The following is a 17021-nucleotide window of genomic DNA, read 5'->3' as shown; positions in this document are numbered from 1 at the left end:
TGTCCATCTCGTGATCTCATTGCAGCGTATCAAAATGTTTAAGGGGGGGTCGTGTGCCAGCCCGCGTCTTATCAACTAAAGATCACGTTACTCGAGTCATACTCACTGGACTCACTATGAAATGTTATCTTCTTTGTGTTTCGTAGACAGTTTTCCTTCTCCCCTGTCATTCCCTGCCTGTGGGAGATGTGCAGTATTACTTGTGGCTCCCCCGACGACGTTCAGTCTATTCTGTCTGATATTTCACCTTGGGCACACCCGGGCACGTGGACACTCGAGGGGAGGCGGAGGGAAAACTGACTGTGGTGTCCAGAAACATTCTCGACATGTTGATTTTATGAACCTCCAGAGTAGCAGTAGCTATAGTGGTGGTGGTAGTAGTAGTAGTTGTTGTTGTTGTTGTTGTTGTTGTTGTTGTTGTTGTTGTTGTCGTCGTCGTTGTCGTCGTTGTTGTGGTTGTTGTTATTGTTGACGTTGTTGTGGTGGTGGAGATGGTCAACCTGGTGGCTGTGGTGGTGGTTACGGTAGAAATAGTTATAGCTGCTGTTGTTGTTGTTGTTACTTTTGTTGTTGTTGCTTTTCTTGTTCCTGTTTCTGCTGTTATGAACGTTGTTATAGCTGCAAATGTAATATTATTATTATTGCTGTTGTTGCTGTTGTTTCTATTAGTGAGTTGTTCTTTTGTTTAACGTTGTTGTTGTGTTGTCGCTTGTGTTGGTTATGTTACTCTTCTTTTCTTCTTGCTGGTATTGTTGTTGCTATTGTTTATGTTGTTGCTGCTGCTGTTACTGTTTTTACTGTAGCTTTGATGTCGTCATTATCATCATCAGCAGCCGCAGCAGCATCACAACAGCAGCATCAGCAGTGTGTGTGTGTGTGTGTGTGTGTGTGTGTGTGTGTGTGTGTGTGTGTATTTTGAGAGCGGAAGTGTTTGTATTTTTTTTTTTATGTGTGTGTGTGTGCTTTTTCCAAGAAACCAGAAATGGTTTACAGCACACCCTGACGGGTAAACGAGACATAAAAAAGAACTTTAACCTTTAGCACGTAAAATACTAGACCACACACACGCCCGCACACACACACACACACACACACACACACACACACACACACACACACACACACACACACACACACACACACACACACACAAAGAATCTAACCAAGCTGCAACACAACCGGATACACTGTGCAAGCCAAATATAAAAATTTCGTGATTTTATGTCTTCCTTAGGCAGGGGCATAAAATGTTTTATAACATTCCATTGTTTTAGGCCTAACGAGGCTTCCAATATATAAGAAGGAGCCTCCAAGATTATGGAAAATAAACTGGCACTGGCATCTAGGCCTGAGGCATCGTCCAAGGTTGAGGCTGGATTCCCTCTCGTTTAAATAAGTGGGAAGTAATGCATATAATTTCCTATCCATATACACGTTTTACCTCAGTGTGATTCCATCCAGTCCAACCCGGTGGTAGGGCGGTGTGTGCGAGAAGCACTCACGGGAACATTGGCAGAATCAGGAGACCATTGTGTGTTGTTCAAGGTGAATTAACCCAAATGAAAACTGGTAGAAAATATCATGGCAGAAGAGAAAGGAAACGAACAATGGCTAATGAAAACTAGAAATAATGAAAACACTGATGAAAACACAGTGATGAAAAGGAACACACGACCAGCATGGGCATTGTTCTCCCTCTGCATTTTTATCTTACTTAAGCCACAAACTCCACCTCCTAGACCCAACTGTCCCCAGCCATGGACGCTGATATGCCGCTAGTCTCTTCTTCCTCAAGATCTACAAGTCATCATCATCATCATCCTGATCTACGTTACCGCTGTGTTCATTTTTCTGTCGGCTGTCTGTCTATTCCACACCACAAAACAAAATAAAATAAATTAATAAATAAATAAATAATAGATGCTCTAAGCTGCGGAGCAACTTAAAGAACCTTCCCCCAGCAGCTGGGGGGATCTAATTTTTAGACGCGTCGTAGACTTGGTCATACGGAGCTCGCCTCCACACGCCACGCCAACTGTCGCGCCGCCGTGATGGTTGCGGCGAGTGACATGTTGCTATAAATGACTCTGTGTTTTCAATATGTGGAGTTTTATCTGCATTCTGATCGCGCTCTCATGTTCACGAGAGTATTTTTTCTACTTAATGTAATAATATATTTCAGCATTCAATGCTAAATTGTTGAAGATAGCGAGCATAAGTAAAACACATAAATCTTCACAATTCAACTCATCGTAATACCATTTTCTTTTTTTTGTTTTGTTAAGTTTTTATCATACATCTTGATTTTATGTTCACTGCTGAGTCTGGTGGAGTCAACCAAAGCTGGTTATCCCGTATATGCAGTGAATTATGGCATATAATTCACGCATTTTGCGCGCACGATAACTCGAAATGTGCAAAACACGGCAAAGCGGTGAGTCTGACGAAGAAATGTCATATGAAAGATGCGCCGTCAAAAGTTTCCTAATGGGAGGTGTTTCCGAGACTGAAATCGCAATTTTTGTATGCGATGGACACCAAAAGGTGCTCGTGGCCAGATCATCGTTGTATCCTCCAGGGGCCAGGCGGAGCGGTGGGTCATGGAGATGTGTGGTAACAAAATTAGAACCCCCTCGCTCTGCTCGGGAAATAAATAAATAAATATTAATATAATAATAATAATGATAATAATAATAATAATAATAATAATAATAATAATAATAATGATAATAATAATAATAATAATAATAATAATAATAATAATAATAATAATAATAATGATAATAATAATATCATTAATAATAATAATAATAATAATAATATAAATAATAGTAATAATAATAATAATAATAATAACAATAATAATAATAATAATAATAATAATAATAATAATAATAATAACCACATGTCATCGAGTTCCTTGTTTCTTTTAACATCTCTAGTTTGCAACTCTCTTACTGTAATTGTCCTGTCCATCTCCATTTTTCTTTCATCTCATTTATACAATCTCCCCAACTTCACTTGCTCCGTAATCCATTTTTTTTTTTTTCTTATCTCTCCTCGTTAAACCAAGTATCGATATATTTCCTTTCCGATACTCTAAATTTTTCATTACACTCCACGTTTCCCTTCAAGAATACTTACTTTTAAACACTACCTTAGTTCAGTCTCTCATATCATCAGCCTGCCAAATGCCAACAAACTAAATGGAAATCATATCGACACGTAGGTATTTTTCTCCCATTTCTTTAAGGGCGAGTGGCGTGGCGTGACCCGGGATTGAGGCAATTTCCGGGTGTTTGTCGACTTTGCTCCTACTTCAGTGCCACGTCAAGGGAAATATTCTCCGCTGTGTGCTCCTGACAGCTTTATGGGTCACGTCCGCCCTTCCTAACCCTCACAATAGGGAAATATATACAACTATTATTGGATGTGATTTGACAAGGCATATAGCGCTTCCAGGCTGAATAAAAGAGCTGTATAGAAAATCCATATCTGTGCTGAAATATTAAAGGCGTACGCTGGCTGAGAGACAGTTAGTTAATCCCACGTTCCCATGTGATCGCTGCCTGAGCGTTTGTTCCATCGAGGCGCACCACTCCCACTGTATTGCATGCATCGCGAGTGTACATTTCGATAGTTTACTGTCGTCGCTATTGTCTCGTCTAGGCTGGTCTTTTGTAACGACTGATCCATGTGACCTCTCTCTCTCTCTCTCTCTCTCTCTCTCTCTCTCTCTCTCTCTCTCTCTCTCTCTCTCTCTCTCTCTCTCTCTCTCTCTCTCTCTCTCGTTTCATGATAATTACGTGTGTTTTCCACTATCAAGAATGATCATTAATGAAATTTGCAAAGTTCGCTCACACGTCACAAAATAATATACAATTTTTGCATAACTTAATTAAGCCTCTAATTTATCGCCGTCCAGGTATAAAGATGTAGAATTATTGCGACCAAACAACAGCCATTTTTTTCTGATGTCGAAGGACTACACACGGATATAACAAAGGACAGAAACAACCAATTCATTAAGTCATCAAAGTCATATACATAATTATATTTTCATTCATCTATTTCCTGCGCTCCTCAAAGTATAAAACTTACTATCTTATACTTACTACACTACTACTACATTACATATACTTAACGACTTCCTCCGATCCTATCTCGACCCTTATCATCAAGGAATATGCATAACGTTGCGTCACCCTTCAGCATCATTTTATTAAGCACACAACCATCAAGCTTCCGCACTTCACACTCACACAACATGTAAAGGCCTTACATATTTATTTACTGGTACGGCAAGAACTGGCCATCCTCCACCTGAAGGATATTCCATTCAACGTTTCCAGGAGTTAATCAAAACTGGATTTGCAACCAATTGTGAAGAAGATACACAAACTTTCGTCAAAAAATCGCAGGTATGTGGTGATCGCCGCACCGGAGCAATGAGGTCGTGTGACGCGTGTGTGAGAGCTGATAAACAGGACGACGAGTGACCGTGAGGCGGGCGATGGTGTGCGGGGCAGCCTGACAGCACGATGATGAGCATGGCGTCACTGGCAATTTATGAGCATTCTCTCCAAAACTGACATGGAATAATTCCTACTGACACAAAAGTTTTCACTGATGAATCAATCACCAAAGCAACACACACAGAGCAGCATTAGATGTCGCTTTCAGGAATGTGTGATCCACCAGGCGACACGCGCAGCACACTGAAAGGCTACTGGTTTGATGTGCAGCTTTCGCTTTGGGAACAAAAAGTTATTGTTCCAGCGACTGAGTGAACAGAAACATTCGAAAATCAAGGATATACCAATGCTTTCAGTAATATTCACGTTCGCTCATTAAATTAGATGGCTATAAAAATATGTGCACAGTAATAAATTCCATGAACGTGATGCCAAAAAACAGCAAGAAAACATTTTCCAATTCTTTTGATGAGATTCCAGATTCTGGCCTCGGTATTTTACTGAACACTTCCGGGAATCTTCACTATGTATATGAAATTCCATCGATAATGTGGTCATGCGGCCACTCGACCGAACTTATAATTACCCGAATTACTTTGCCGTGGAGGTTCACCTTGTACACACAGGACTCTCTAACTGTAATAACTGAGGTGTGTGTGTGTGTGTGTGATATATATATATATATATATATATATATATATATATATATATATATATATATATATATATATATATATATATATATATATATATATATATATATATAGTGTATGTCTCGCCATACTCGTACTTCCGTGAGTCGAGTCACCTCACGAGGGCAGAGTCAGAAGGGGACTTTATGATGTGAACTATTTGTGTGGCGGCGCATTAAGTTTGAGGCGATGATGGGTCACGAGCACAAGGGGGGAAGAGCTCTGCCACGCACCTCCTTCACGAGGGACACTCAAGTAAAGGTAATTTATCGTCATATCTAACGCAAAGAACTAAAAATAAACCAATAAACTTTAACATTCCTCAAGCATTTATTGGTACGTACGTTGACAATACATGTTATATCTTCACCATGATAAGTTTTCGAAAGGCCATTAGGAAGTATTGAAAGTTATTTTTTTCCTTAAGTTACATTAATAACAATACACCTGAGTGGTTGCGATGACGCTGTCTGTTTGGCTTGCCTATATTTGGGTCTTAGTGCTTGATTCTGTCTAACTTCCTGTCGATTTATAGATATATAGTGGTCTGTTAATCACACTGTGCTTGTACTCGTATACCTGTCTGCCTGTGTATGTGCGTGTGTGTGTGTGTGTGTGTGTGTGTGTGTTCTCAGTTTTTCTTATACTGCTGCACATCCTCACACGTTTCACAGTACCTGAAAAATATTACGCAGTGTCCAATATCATTAAACTTATAAAAGTTTTAGACTTTTTTGCAAACTTCATGTCAAGAAAACCTGAGATTCTACAAATATTTTCAGATCATATTTTATCGCCTTTCACACAACGTCTCACTTCTTACCGATTCTTATATTTTCAATTTATTTTTTTTTATTTTCGTTTAGTTTCCTTGTCATATTTTCCCCACAATTCCATAGTGATACCTAAGTGTACCTGCATATATGTTTGAAAGTACTGAGAATACACATAAGGGTACATGATCTAAAAAGAATACGAAGAAATAAATAGAAAATTAAAAAGAACATTGAGAACCCCGATAACCGTCAGCCAGTAGAAACATAAACTTAGTCCATTCCCAGAAAATGAAGAAAAGGTATCTTGGAGTTATCAAAGGACCACGTTTGAACCCAAATTAAGAAGAAAATTTAATACCAATCTAAACTTGAATAACATTTCGTATATTAATATAAAAAAATTATTTCAAGTGTGTGTGTGTGTGTGTGTGTGTGTGTGTGTGTGTGTGTGTGTGTGTGTGTGTGTGTGTGTGTGTGTGTGTGTGATATGGTAGGCCGAGTAAAAGGAGAGGTCATGATGAAAGGCGATGTCTGGGAGAGAGAGTGATGAATCGGCCCCGTGAGGGATGAGGAGGAGGTGATCAAGGAGGTAAACACATCAGGGCAGGGAGGAGAGAGTGTGCCAAAGAGGGGCGAAGGTGAAGGGAGGGAGATAAGGAGTGGAAGGAAGAAGCTGAAGCGAGGGAATCATTGCAAAGGAGAAATGGAGGCAGGAAGTAGGTGGAAGAGAAGGAGATAGAGGAAGAATGGAAAGAGGCAAAGGAGAGGATAGCGTGAGGAGGAGGAGAAGGCGGAATGTAAATTGAAGGAGATAAGGAAAAGAACAAAAGGAGAGGGAAATGAAGGCGGAGGAAGAAGAGGAGGCGAATGCAGAAAAATGCGGAAGGAGACACAGGGAGAAGGAAGAATGGAAATCGCGGATAGGAAGAGGGGAAGGGGAATCGATAGTGAGACAGGAAGAAGAGAGGCTGCCAGTTGACAGTCGAGCGGGACGGCAGAACCTGAGAGAAGTGAGGAGTTAGAGCGTGATTAATGCCAACCAACCCTCTGAGAAAGTAATCATGCAAAAGGAATGACGTCAAAGGTGGCAATTAACGAAGCGAAAATAGTGTTTGGTAGTGGAGGAATATTTCGGGATTTCATGTAGGAGGAGGAGCAAGAAGCTCTGGTCGAGAAAGTCAAAAATGCGTCTGCTGAGGAGTCAAGCGGCAAGGTTGTGGCGATGCCAGGCAAGCAAGCAGGAAGGAGCGTAGTGTCCAGCCTCTTTCTTTCCTCTGTTGTTCGTGTAGACTTACAATAAACTTAGAGCAAATACATTTCAAGTAATCTTTGTATACAGAAAGAGTTTAAAACTTGATTTGTTCGCTGACATCTGTAATGATATCAATTAATTTTATATCAACAACTACCTGAATTATCTATTGTTATAATAATCTCTTTCATCACCAACATTATCGCTATCATTAATTACCATGGAAGACATTACGGTCACTGCTACCATTATACAATTTCCCACACAACAAAGGAGACAGACGCAAGAAAAGAAACACAAAGACAACCTCCATATCTCACTGGAATGAGCCGCGACACACAAACCATTCACGTCTAGGATTAATGAGGGAGCCACACACTCGGCTAGGTCTGCCGGGTTCCAGTCACATACGTGGTGCACTTCTAAAACTTGGTCAAATTTTGAAGAAATACAAAGAACACACGCCATTCTTAACTCTCAAACTAACTCGCACGCACACGGCGGCACCACAGGAAGGATAATGAAACCACCGCTTCTCGAGGCACAAATGTTCAATTAACTTGATGAAATCTGAAAGGGTGGCCAAAATTTCAAGTCATCAAACATATTTCGACGAAGGGAAGAAAGGAACCTGTAATCAGTGACTGCAGGGACCAAGGCGCCGCGCGTCAGGGAGACCATCGATCCAGAGCGAGGACCTGGGAGCAGTGTGAGGGGAAAGGGGCCTGTACAGAGCCTCACGAAGCTGTTCCCTCGGCATTTACTGGCCCAAGTAACACACAAGACAACACACCACTAACCTGCACAAAGATGAATGAGGTCCGGGCAGGAGATGACGGCGGGAGACACACGTGCACCAGTCCCTAGCTCGGCAAGCTGGGCTGCAACGAAGAGGGGTTGAGATGTCACATTTTACTTCCTTCTCTCTTCATTACCTTGATGACAGATGTAGTACAATAAAGAATCTCTCTCTCTCTCTCTCTCTCTCTCTCTCTCTCTCTCTCTCTCTCTCTCTCTCTCTCTCTCTCTCTCTCTCTCTCTCTTACATACACACACACACACACACACACACACACACACACACACACACACACACACCAGGCAGCTCCTTGACAGTCGCCCGAGACCTACTCAATTACAGTCATGATGCTGAAGCCCAACGCAGCTGTTGTCCCTTCCCAGCACTACTAATAACTCAACGCAGAGATCAAGGGAAACGCTACACATATTGAAATGAGTCGCACGAGCAAGCAATCTTCTGGTCAGGTAATCTGTGAAGGAGTATTAACTTTACGTAATTATAATACATCAAAGATTACTAAAAGACATTCCCACGTTAACATAATTTAACGCACAAGTATCTGTTCACGTAACAATACAAATTGGTTCTCCTTAACGCCACATCCACGGTAACAGGTATCCGTAATGTCTGCGTTCCTAAAAGAAAACAAAGAACTTTACTAGTGAAAGACACAATACATATACGCAGAAGCAGACAGAATGATAGATAAGTACATACATATAAGAAAAGATAGACAGACAGAGACATTAAGTGGACGTTCCTAAAAGCAAACAGAAGACTATTCACGAGTCACAGGGACGGTACGCACGGAAACAGGCAGAGTGAAAGACAGACACACAAAGATAGTTAAAACAATATACACACAGACACAATACGTGGATACTACTTATTAAAAAAAAAGGAGTAACATTCACCAGTCAGATGATAAACAGCCATGAAGACAGACTGGAGTGGTTTAATATGTAAACACGTATGAGAAAATAAACAGAGACAATAAAAAAAAATCAAACTGATGAAAAACTACACCTCCTTTGTCCAAGCGCGTCTTGTTGGCCATTAAGGAAGAGAGAGGATATGAAAGAGAGAGAATACGTACGTTCAGTGCTGTCTCGCCGCCTCGCAGTGGCTGTCAGCTGTGAGGGGGCGACACTCCAGGCTGTGTCAGGACGAGGTTATTATGTTACGCTGCAGGACAGCTGGCGAGAGCTCATAACGCTCCTCCACGACATGCACGTACATGCTTAACAAGGAAAGCACACACACACACACACACACACACACACACACACACACACACACACACACACACACACACACACACAATGACACGAAGTAATGATGATAACATTGTAATAATGATCTGAAGGAGGACGACGTTAGGAGCATAAGAAGACCAGGTAGCAAAAAACAGTCTTGTCTCACAGCTGCACTATTTTTTCAGTAGATCACTCAATTCAGCAGATCTATGATTGGATGACACGTGAATGCTAAGTGGCGAACGTGACAAATCTTTTATACTATTTTTATAACAAGCTGGTGATGTTTGGCTAACCAAATGACTGCTTTCATGTGTGTGGATTTCCATTAGTGTCCCGGCTTGTACTGACGTGTTGCACTTCTTAAGCTGCGAGAACACCAAACTGCAATAGTCAGACAGTGCGGGAGTTGATAAGATTTAGTACACAATAACGACTCCATCTACTGTGTGCCGTATCTAACACTGATTTTACATTAATGGTCTGGGTCTGTAGTGAGTGCTGGTTATGCTAAGTTTTCACTTAATCTAAAATGCATAGTATCATTTGAGTCTCTTTTTCTCTTTTTTTTTTTCAGGAATGGAAAGACAACTAAGATTGATCTGTTTCTTTCTTATGTAATAACCTAAATAGTAAATATGAAGCTAACGAAACAGTATTCATATATCTTTACTTTCATACGTTTCTCCACTTGGAACCTTCATTTTCTACTTCTGACTAGATGGTATACAACCGTTTGCATTAATTGCATTATCTATATAATTTCATTTTTCATTTGGATTCGTCTCAGTTTTAAGAAAGGTTGGGCATCTCTTTTATCAACACCTTCTCTTAGGTTATTTACCCATATCATTTGTTTTCTGACAGATAGAAATTCTAGATGTTTAGTTTGAATAGGAACACCTTTTCCGAAATTTATAGAAAGCACTTATGGGAGGATTTTAATTCTCTGTTCATCCTTATGTAAATCGATAATAGAGAGATTTCGGGGCATCATTATAGAGCCCTGGTTGTTTGTTAGGTATGAATTCTGTTTTCGTAGAAAAGTTTGAATTTCAGAAATAGGCGGTCAAGTAATTCCATCTATCAGGCTTAGATGTCTTGGATATCAGTAAGTTTGGTATCATTAAGTATGATAGAGGCACTACGCTTGTCCAGGCAGTCAGCTCTACATAACAAGTGAGAGTGTTAAGAATGATAGAGAACCACCGAGTCAACAGCGTGATCGCCCGTCACCAAAGCGACTGTCTTTATTTCAATAAACACAATTTTGATATAGAAGGCAACGGACCATCTAAAGCTTTATTTGCTCTTTTCCCACAAAAAATTACAAAACGAAATATATATACACGTATAAAAATTTAGCCGTAATTGCAAATACAAAATCTGATTTACGCAATTGCGGGGTGAGAGTGAAAACAATATGGACCTGATGACTCCAACGCAAACAACTTTGATTACAAATCATATGTATGAATTATGTGGATACATAATAATTACAAACAGCAGCTGAATGAGTGAGCGTGAGGATGGACAGAGGATGGAAATACACGGGGCGTGTATTTCAGTGAGGCTGTGCGTGAACGCGAGGCCCGCTACACACACAGACCGACGGACAGACGAGAGAGAGAGAGAGAGAGAGAGAGAGAGAGAGAGAGAGAGAGAGAGAGAGGATATTGACAAGAAGTAATTTTCACATTATAGCTCCGCCCTGAACAGCCAATCGCCCTCTGAGTCGTAAGTACAGAATCACGGAGCCATCAATGTGAACAGCGAATATTGGAAATCAGGCTGGACGTGTCTCGCATCCTGTGGTGACAATGCAAACATACTTAGTCTTTCCGATCACCAGTCAACTAATAAAGTAACATACGTTGTTTTATTGATGATCACAACAATATACATAAAAAGGCTTAAAAGGCACAAATATTTTTCTATTAGTGCTCAGCGTATAGTGTAAAGTTTGCTATGTTCGTCCAGCGACACCTCCGATTTAATGCAATATATCTCTTTTTATTAGTCATGATCTTTCTCAAAGTGCAGGACAAGGAAGCATCGAGCACCGAGTGACCTTCGACGACAACAGAGAATACTGAGCTCCAGCTTGTAAAAAGAACAGCACATACGCTTATCGAGATCACGCCTGAAGAAATAAAGAAGGCAAATTAAACACTGAATAGTTTACTCTTCTGAAATACATATTCAGTTGCAGGTTAAAATTGTTTCATCTAAGCACACACTTTATTGCTGTTGTTGTTGTTGTTGTTGTTGTTGTTGTTGTTGTTGTTGTTGTTATCAATGTTATTATTATCTTTAATGGGGATGGAGGCTAAGAAAGTGACTAAGGTGTTATGAGTCTCTCTTCACCTTCACACTGAATGTGCTGAAGAATGTGTGCATTATTGTTTAGTATGTGGTTATTTTTTTTTTATTGTTGTTGAATGTGTAGTATTTTATTATGGAAAATAGATGTTGAAATTTGACAATCAATAATATATGTTGCTCTTTCTAGCTTATTGTATTAACAAATAGTGTGCCATTCTATATAACATTACTGGGATAATATTACATGCTGCATTATTATTATATGATTACTGAACGAAATTTCGTCATAAAATTATTTGACAATTACGATTACTATAGAAGACTGCTGCTCAAAATTAATGTCATTACTATACATCACGAAATTATACGAATACTATGCAAAATTATTTTACAAAACTATTAATTAATATACGATTACTGTATAAACGAAGAGACAAATAAATAAACAAATAAATAAATAAATTTATAAATAAATAATAAACATAAAAAGAGATATAAGAAGAAAGAACTGGAAGATTTGGCCAGGGGAGATTCGGCCGTCGTCAGGATTGGCCAGGGGATATTCGGTCGTCGTCAGGATTGGCCAGGAGAGGTTCAGTCGTCGTCAAGATTGGACAGGGGAGATTTGGCCATCGTCAGGGTTGTCCATTAGAGATTCAGTCGTCGTCAGGATTGGCCAGGGGAGATTTGGCCGTTGCCAGGGTTGTCCATTAAAGATTCGGTCGTCGTCACAATTGGCCAGGGGAGATTTGGCCATTGCCAGGGTTGTCCATTAGAGATTCAATCGTCGTCAGGATTGGCCAGGGGAGATTTGGCCGTTGCCAGGGTTGTCCATTAGAGATTCAGTCGTCATCAGGATTGGCCAGGGGAGATTTGGCCGTTGCTAGGGTTGTCCATTAGATATTCAGTCGTCGTCAGGATTGGCCAGGGGAGATTTGGCCGTCGCCAGGGTTGTCCATTAGATATTCAGTCGTCGTCAGGATTGGCTAGGGGAGATTTGGCCGTTGCCAGAGTTGTCCATTAGAGATTTGGTCGTCATCAGGACTGGCCAGGGGAGATTTGGCCGTTGCCAGGGTTGTCCATTAGATATTCCATCATCGTCAGGATTGGCCAGAGGAGATTTGGCCGTTGCCAAGGTTGTCCATTAGATATTCAGTCGTCATCAGGATTGGCCAGGGGAGATTTGGCCGTTGCCAGGGTTGTCCATTAGATATTCCATCATCGTCAGGATTGGCCAGGGGAGATTTGGCCGTTGCCAAGGTTGTCCATTAGATATTCAGTCGTCATCAGGATTGGCCAGGGGAGATTTGGCCGTTGCCAGGGTTGTCCATTAGAGATTTGGTCGTCATCAGGACTGGCCACGGGAGATTTGGCCGTTGCCAGGGTTGTCCATTAGAGATTCAGTTGTCATCAGGATTGGCCAGGGGAGACTTGGCCGTCGCCAGGGTTGTCCATTAGATATTCAGTCGTCGTCAGGATTGGCCAGGGGAGATTTGGCCGTTGCCAGGGTTGTCCATTAGAGATTCAGTCGTCGTCAGGATTGGCCAGAGGAGATTTGGCCGTCGCCAGGGTTGTCCATTAGATATTCAGTCGTCGTCAGGATTGGCCAGGGGAGATTTGGCCGATGCCAGGGTTGTCCATTAGAGATTCGGTCGTCGTAAGGATTGGCCAGGGGAGATTTGGCCGTTGCCAGGGTTGTCTATTAAAGATTCGGTCGTCGTCAGGATTGGCCAGGGGAGATTTGGCCGTTGCCAGGGTTGTCCATTAGATATTCGGTCATCAGGATTGGCCAGGGGAGATTTGGCCGTTGCCAGGGTTGTCCATTAGAGATTCAGTTATCATTAGAATTGGCCAGGGGAGATTTGGCCGTTGCTAGGGTTGTCCATTAGATATTCAGTCGTCGTCAGGATTGGCCAGGGGAGATTTGGCCGTCGCCAGGGTTGTCCATTAGATATTCAGTCGTCGTCAGGATTGGCTAGGGGAGATTTGGCCGTTGCCAGAGTTGTCCATTAGAGATTTGGTCGTCATCAGGATTGGCCAGGGGAGATTTGGCCGTTGCCAAGGTTGTCCATTAGATATTCAGTCGTCATCAGGATTGGCCAGGGGAGATTTGGCCGTTGCCAGGGTTGTCCATTAGAGATTTGGTCGTCATCAGGATTGGCCAGGGGAGATTTGGCCGTTGCCAGGGTTGTCCATTAGATATTCCATCATCGTCAGGATTGGCCATGGGAGATTTGGCCGTTGCCAGGGTTGTCCATTAGAGATTTGGTCGTCATCAGGACTGGCCAGGGGAGATTTGGCCGATGCCAGGGTTGTCCATTAGAGATTCGGTCGTCGTAAGGATTGGCCAGGGGAGATTTGGCCGTTGCCAGGGTTGTCTATTAAAGATTCGGTCGTCGTCAGGATTGGCCAGGGGAGATTTGGCCGTTGCCAGGGTTGTCCATTAGATATTCGGTCATCAGGATTGGCCAGGGGAGATTTGGCCGTTGCCAGGGTTGTCCATTAGAGATTCAGTTATCATCAGAATTGGCCAGGGGAGATTTGGCCGTCGCCAGGGTTGTCCATTAGATATTCAGTCCTCGTCAGGATTGGTCAGGGGAGATTTGGCCGTTGCCAGGGTTGTCCATTAGATATTCAGTCGTCGTCAGGATTGGCCAGGGGAGATTTGGCCGTTGCCAGGGTTGTCCATTAGACATTCAGTCATCGTCAGGATTGGCCAGGGGAGATTTGGCCATTGCCAGGGTTGTCCATTAGAAATTCAGTCATCATCAAGATCGGCCAAGGCTATATTTGGCCTTTGCCAGGGTTGTCCATTAGATATTCAGTCGTCGCCAGGATTGGCCAGGGGAGATTTGGCCGTTGCCAGGGTTGTCCATTAGAGATTCAGTCGTCATCAGGATTGGCCAGGGGAGATTTGGCCGTTGCCAGGGTTGTCCATTAGATATTCAGTCGTCGTCAGGATTGGCCAGGGAAGATTTGGCCGTCACCAGGGTTGTCCATTAGAGATTCAGTTGTCATCAGGATTGGCCAGGGAAGATTTGGCCGTCGCCAGGGTTGTCCATTAGATATTCAGTCGTCGTCAGGATTGGCCAGGGGAGATTTGGCCGTCGCCAGGGTTGTCCATTAGAAATTCAGTCGTCGTCAGGATTGGCCAGGGGAGATTTGGCCGTTGCCAGGGTTGTCCATTAGATATTCAGTTGTCATCAGGATTGGCCAGGGGAGATTTGGCCGTTGCCAGGGTTGTCCATTAGATATTCAGTCGTCTTCAGGATTGGCCAGGGGAGATTTGGCCGTTGCCAGGGTTGTCCATTAGATATTCAGTCGTCGTCAGGATTGGCCAGGGGAGATTTGGCCGTTGCCAGGGTTGTCCATTAGATATTCAGTCGTCGTCAGGATTGGCCAGGGGAGATTTGGCCGTTACCAGGGTTGTCCATTAGATATTCAGTCGTCGTCAGGATTGGCCAGGGGAGACTTGGCCGTCGCCAGGGTTGCCCATTAGATATTCAGTCGTCGTCAGGATTGGCCAGGGGAGATTTGGCCGTTGCCAGGGTTGTCCATTAGAAATTCAGTCGTCGTCAGGATTGGCCAGGGGAGATTTGGCCGTTACCAGGGTTGTCCATTAGATATTCAGTCGTCATCAGGATTGGCCAGGGGAGACTTGGCCGTCGCCAGGGTTGCCCATTAGATATTCAGTCGTCGTCAGGATTGGCCAGGGGAGATTTGGCCGTTGCCAGGGTTGTCCATTAAATATTCAGTCGTCGTCAGGATTGGCCAGGGGAGATTTGGCCGTCACCAGGGTTGTCCATTAGAAATTCAGTCGTCGTCAGGATTGGCCAGGGGAGATTTGGCCGATGCCAGTGTTGTCCATTAGATATTCAGTCGTCGTCAGGATTGGACAGGGGAGATTTGGCCGTCACCAGGGTTGTCCATTAGATATTCCATCATCGTCAGGATTGGCCAGGGGAGATTTGGCCGTTGCCAGGGTTGTCCATTAGAGATTTGGTCGTCATCAGGACTGGCCAGGGGAGATTTGGCCGATGCCAGTGTTGTCCATTAGAGATTCGGTCGTCGTAAGGATTGGCCAGGGGAGATTTGGCCGTTGCCAGGGTTGTCCATTAGAGATTCGGTCGTCGTCAGGATTGGCCAGGGGAGATTTGGCCGTTGCCAGGGTTGTCCATTAGATATTCAGTCGTCGTCAGGATTGGCCAGGGGAGATTTGGCCGTTACCAGGGTTGTCCATTAGATATTCAGTCGTCGTCAGGATTGGCCAGGGGAGACTTGGCCGTCGCCAGGGTTGCCCATTAGATATTCAGTCGTCGTCAGGATTGGCCAGGGGAGATTTGGCCGTTGCCAGGGTTGTCCATTAGATATTCAGTCGTCATCAGGATTGGCCAGGGGAGATTTGGCCGTTGCCAGGGTTGTCCATTAGATATTCAGTCGTCTTCAGGATTGGCCAGGGGAGATTTGGCCGTTGCCAGGGTTGTCCATTAGATATTCAGTCGTCGTCAGGATTGGCCAGGGGAGATTTGGCCGTTGCCAGGGTTGTCCATTAGATATTCAGTCGTCGTCAGGATTGGCCAGGGGAGATTTGGCCGTTACCAGGGTTGTCCATTAGATATTCAGTCGTCGTCAGGATTGGCCAGGGGAGACTTGGCCGTCGCCAGGGTTGCCCATTAGATATTCAGTCGTCGTCAGGATTGGCCAGGGGAGATTTGGCCGTTGCCAGGGTTGTCCATTAGAAATTCAGTCGTCGTCAGGATTGGCCAGGGGAGATTTGGCCGTTACCAGGGTTGTCCATTAGATATTCAGTCGTCATCAGGATTGGCCAGGGGAGACTTGGCCGTCGCCAGGGTTGCCCATTAGATATTCAGTCGTCGTCAGGATTGGCCAGGGGAGATTTGGCCGTTGCCAGGGTTGTCCATTAAATATTCAGTCGTCGTCAGGATTGGCCAGGGGAGATTTGGCCGTCACCAGGGTTGTCCATTAGAAATTCAGTCGTCGTCAGGATTGGCCAGGGGAGATTTGGCCGATGCCAGTGTTGTCCATTAGATATTCAGTCGTCGTCAGGATTGGCCAGGGGAGATTTGGCCGTCACCAGGGTTGTCCATTAGATATTCCATCATCGTCAGGATTGGCCAGGGGAGATTTGGCCGTTGCCAGGGTTGTACATTAGAGATTTGGTCGTCATCAGGACTGGCCAGGGGAGATTTGGCCGATGCCAGTGTTGTCCATTAGAGATTCGGTCGTCGTAAGGATTGGCCAGGGGAGATTTGGCCGTTGCCAGGGTTGTCCATTAGAGATTCGGTCGTCGTAAGGATTGGCCAGGGGAGATTTGGCCGTTGCCAGGGTTGTCCATTAGATATTCAGTCGTCGTCAGGATTGGCCAGGGGAGATTTGGCCGTTGCCAGGGTTGTCCATTAGATATTCAGTCGTCGTCAGGATT

The 17021-nt window shown here is 43.6% G+C and overlaps 1 protein-coding gene across 2 annotated transcripts in view; it reads right to left on the bottom strand.

The window, feature by feature from the left end:
- LOC135107428 (hemicentin-2-like) overlaps positions 1–17021 on the bottom strand; it is a 194722-nt gene that overhangs the window by 132963 nt on the left and 44738 nt on the right. For both annotated transcript variants that reach the window (XM_064017280.1, XM_064017282.1), the window contains exon 2: positions 7996–8076. The gene's annotated coding sequence lies outside the window, so the exon portion shown is untranslated. The remainder of the gene's footprint in view (positions 1–7995; positions 8077–17021) is intronic.

Source organism: Scylla paramamosain, chromosome 15 (assembly GCF_035594125.1).
Source record: "Scylla paramamosain isolate STU-SP2022 chromosome 15, ASM3559412v1, whole genome shotgun sequence".
Classification (NCBI taxonomy): domain Eukaryota; kingdom Metazoa; phylum Arthropoda; class Malacostraca; order Decapoda; family Portunidae; genus Scylla; species Scylla paramamosain.
Note: the sequence above shows the minus strand (reverse complement) of the source record. Positions and strands in the feature narration are given on the sequence as shown.